This window comes from Octopus sinensis, linkage group LG17, assembly GCF_006345805.1.
Source record: "Octopus sinensis linkage group LG17, ASM634580v1, whole genome shotgun sequence".
NCBI lineage: Eukaryota > Metazoa > Mollusca > Cephalopoda > Octopoda > Octopodidae > Octopus > Octopus sinensis.
In genome coordinates this window covers 28,307,119-28,312,118 of record NC_043013.1, presented here as the reverse complement: position 1 = coordinate 28,312,118, position 5,000 = coordinate 28,307,119, and the positions used below count along the sequence as shown (strand labels likewise).

The 5,000-nt window shown below is 34.6% G+C and overlaps 1 protein-coding gene across 2 annotated transcripts in view; it reads left to right on the top strand.

The window, feature by feature from the left end:
- Nucleotides 1–5,000, top strand: part of LOC115221117 (mucin-3A) — a 444,480-nt gene that overhangs the window by 3,349 nt on the left and 436,131 nt on the right. The gene's annotated exons all lie outside the window — the stretch shown is intronic.

The window sequence follows — 5,000 nt, the reverse complement described above, 5'->3', positions numbered from 1 at the left end:
TATCTGTCTATGTTTTGAGGTGATTAAGATACTCGCTTCTCAAGTGGATATAGATTCTCTACCCGACAGTGTTTTTTAAAGGATGCTTGATTTGGAGGTAAACATTACATCAATTACAAACGCCAATATGTATATGTACACGCGCACCTGCACACACGCACAACACACATTCTTGTACAGGATATTTCTAAAACGGGGTGAAGGGTTTCGTACCGACTTTATCTGTTGTGTGTGTGTGTGTGTGTGTATGTATATATATGAGGATCTTTATTGAATCTGTTTTTGTGTGTTTGTAACTGTGGTTCTGTTGTAACTTTGAGTGTGAATGCATGTAATTGTGTGTAAGAGAGACAGACAGAGGGTGCGAGAGAGAAGGAACCTTCCACTTCCGACCGACGCAAAACGTTTTCGTGCTGTTTATCCTCTCTCGTCGTCGTCGTCAGCAGCTCGGGTGGGTTTCATTTCTGAACCGTTTATCGAACTTATTCGTCGACAGCCGTCCAGCACTTCCTGTCCCGAATATAGCTTTTGTTTCTTGACTATAATATCGATGATGAAAAATACATTTTGCACCTCCATACAGATCGAAATAACACGTTCCTCAAACACATCCATATGATTGCTCGTTCAGCTTGGCTGGTTTATGGAAGAGGTATATATATATATATATATATATATATATATATATATATATATATATATATATATACACACATACATATATGTTTGTGGATTTTTAGATTATTCGAGTGGTAGAGTGAAAAAAAGCTCTCCACTTTAAAATTTTCTGCAAGCCGATATCTGTGCAAGCGCTTCATGTGGTAAACACTAGGGTTATGTACCCGAACACACACTATACATAAATATGTATAAGGATCAGTGCTGGATTTAAGCATAAGCTAAACAAGTTACAACTTAGGGGTCTCAAAATAATTAAAAGACATATATGTTAAGCCAATTTTATGAGATGCTCTGATGTAATATATATATTTTTTTACAATGGGGGTGGAGGCCTTCGGGTTTTATTGTAACTTAGGCTTCACCATGTCTAAATCCTCCGCCGCTGACGAGCATTTATTAACTCTTCCAAAACAAATTAAGGTTATTGCAAATATATTCTGCTAACTTGTGACCTCCCCCCCTCCAGCTCCGAATATATATATAGCAACTGGTGTTATTTCCTTCCTCGGTGCTTTCTCGTCATTACAGCTGCTGGGACACGGCCACCGTCCATTGAAGAAGAACACATTTGCTTGACGATTAATTTTGTCTACAAACTCTATTTGAATCTAATACTACTTATAAGCTCTCTAACTAACTCTCCAACTGTATTTGCATATGTGAATGCTAATTATTACACACACACGTCTTCTCTATTCAAATATTTAATCCATTTTACTACTCAATAAATTCCACGCGCTATAAAGATTGACACACACACATTCACATATATTTATTGATGTTTGTTTATAAAAGCTTTCATACACCAGTCTCTCTAACCTCAACTGTTCTATATCTCATTTTTATATAAAAAAAAAATTCTCCATCTTACCGTCTCATGGTTGTGTCTATAAGTGTATATATACATACACCCATAACAACTAAAACACACACACATATATATATATATAAAGAATACTGCCTATCTTAGTCTATGTTAGGTATCTCTATACATGCCTGTTTATATCCATGAAAGTTGGAGCAGATGAGTGTGTGCGCCCGTAACCTCAATTTAGCTGTTATACATACATTATATATATATATATATATATATAAATATATATGTGTGTGTGTGTGGATGTGTTCTGTGGTCGTTTATCTGTTGTGGGAAAGTTGAAGCGAATTCCCTTATCCTTATCGACGTTTATTATGTAGACGAAGGTTAATTGGTGATGATGGTGGAGGAGGAATTGGCTTGGGGGCGGAGAAGGAATAGCCATTTATTCACATCGTTGCTCTGTTCCTTTTCATCCATCCATCCATCCATCCACACACACACACATACATATTGCTTTTTAGCTTCTGTCAGATATCAATATTTTGATTACTCTTCTTTGGTCATTTTTCTTTTTGCTTCTTCGTTCTATAGTAATAATTAAAACATTTTCTATGAATTAATTTCACTGTCTTTTTCTATAAGCTAAAATAAAAATGAAGCAAAAATTATTACATATTGTTTATCTACTGTTAAGTGATTTGGTAATAAATTTTTGTAAATATCTATCTTTCTATCAGCGGAACTGAACGCAGTGACGATTTTACAGAATTATTACTTTATTATTTTCCATTAATTAAACAATGTCTTTCTCGTTTGCTGTATGTAGTATTTTAGCTTCAAGTTAATTAATTGCGCTATTTCGGCTGTCCACTTGTTAGCAATCCCAACATGTCGGACATTTCATTATGGTGTTAATAATATTATCACCATCATCACGATTATTTCAGTAGTTTTTTTTTATAAATATTATTTTTATTTTGTCTTTTAACTGCCGCTACTGCTGCTGTGCTGGAGTTGTTGAATCAGAATACTACTTAGCGGCATCACATTACTCTTCTCTAGTTAATGTCGCACTTAAATACTTACTGATGGAACAGACAGAATTTACAAAGAGCTAGCCTCTTTCTCTAATATAATATACATATATATACACATATATATATATATATAAATACACGCACATAGGCAGTGCTCTGGGTGCGCGTGCGTGCGTGATTATTGTTTGTCTTATTTAAGACTTGAGTTAGATCCAGCTGTGAATGGGACACTTTCTGTTGCCATCCCCTCTGCTTCAGTTCTTGCCGAACACGCTGGTACATTCGTGTATATATATATATATATATATATCTGTGTGTGTGTGTATATATATATATATCTGTGTGTGTGTGTGTGTATATATATATATATCTGTGTGTGTGTGTGTATATATATATATATATCCGTGTGTGTGTTATGTGAGAGAAAGAATAAAAAGCCTGTGTACTACTTTTTCCTATGTTAAACAATTGAGTGATTTCAGTGAATCTATTTTTACTAAACATTTCGAAAATTAGTTCTCATAGTATTATTGGGGGGGGGGGCTACATAAGGGTGTATACACACACATATACACACATAGTAATACTGTCAAAGACGGTCTCTGGTTAGACTTATTTATACAACACTGTCATCCATCCTATTTAACTGTATTCAATTAAAGAAGAAGAAAAAAAAAAAGGTTTCTGTGTGTTGGAAAATCAAGTCTGTTTTAGTGTTGGCAGTTTCTCTCATGTCACGTATTCAATAGCGACCGACCGTAAATCTCTATAATGAGTCCATCATCACCAACGGACTGGTTGTTATTTGCTGCCTTTTATTGCTGCACCGCCTTCTTATTTACTTAATGTCTTCATGTTGTTGTTTATTAGCTCCAGGTCAGCTCTGTTCAAGCAGGCCTTTGATCAAAATCGTTCCAGCTGTGGCCTTCTTGTGGGTTTTTTTTTTCTTCTTTCTCCCCAGACTTAGTATATCTAGAATTATATTGTTCAACGTGTCTCAATTTATATATATATATATATATAATATATATTTTCAAAATGTGATTTCAGAGCAATTTGACTGCTTTTTCTAGCTGGTCCCTTCTCCACTTTTATTTATTCATGTTGTTTAATTTTTTTTTTTTTTTTAGCTCGAATTGTCTTGTATTATTTTACTTTCTGTGTTCAACCGCCGCCCAGGTAGACTTCGCCTTTTATCCTTTCGGAGGTCGATGAAAATTAAAGTAACAATTGTGTACCGGGGTCGATGTAATCGGCTCACCCCCCCCCTAAATTGCTGGCCTTGTGCCAAAACAAGAAAGCATTATTTTACATGCCACTTCTTTGCTTACAATATTTCATACTTCCCCCTTAACAGTTCACGTTGAAGGCATTAATTGGATACATCTCGTTGGTATTATCTCTGTTAATAAAATGCATTTACTACATATAGACTTCCATTTAAAACATCTTACAGGCTTAAAACTTAGTCACACATAACACAGCTTGTTGAAAATATTCAATGTGTTACTTATTTCGTTTTTGGTTTTTAGTTAAGACTATTTTGTAAATAGGATGATCTTATTGTTTTAAACGAATTTCTATTTTAAAAAGTTTCCACAAACATTTTTCTTTCCTATATGGTATCCAGCCCTTCTTTAAAATTCTATGATGTATATACTATTAGAAAAAATTTTTTACTTTCCACATCTGCCTACAAAAATATTTTATTTGGGGTCTGTAATTTTAGCCTACATTTTCGTGTAATTATTTATTTACGTACATTTTCAGACTTGGAACAAACAAACAAACCTTAGACATTTAGCTCAGTTATGGGCAACCAGCGGCCCGCGGGACTTTCTGAATGATACACCTGATGAGAGATTACCTTGAATTATTCTAATAGTGTGGCCTGTTTGATGATGGGCCTTGTCTCATGCGGCCCGCTTCTAGAGAAAAGGTGTCCACACCCGATTTAGATATCTATTTCTTTTTTATTTAAACTGAAGAAGTTAAATTCTAGAAAGTTTCCGAAGGGTTACCAAAATAATTCCTTAGGTTTAATTATTGGGTTTGATGAATTCAAACCTGAAGATTCATCTCTTAATTCATGCAGAGTTTTCTTTTGATGGTGTATTTCTTTTAGCAGAGTGTAACAACGAAAAAAAGAAATGTAATATGTTCCTTCAGATTTTGTTATATTCCAGTGACAGAGTTAGAACGAGCTGATTCAAAGTTTTTCCTTATTATATATAATCTTTGTTTATGAAACTAGCAATGCTTGGATAGACCTGCATCTCAGCAGATCTCCATTCGTATTGATCATGTGTCTTCTCGTCCGTTTAGGAAACGTAACTTTCTCAGATTGGACTTCGCTGCTATTTTCTTAGTTTTTTTTCCCCCCATCCTTATTTGTTTCTTTCGCGTATACCCCACGTAGATATAAGTCAACGAAAGAAATTACTAGACATAGCAACCAAATCTCG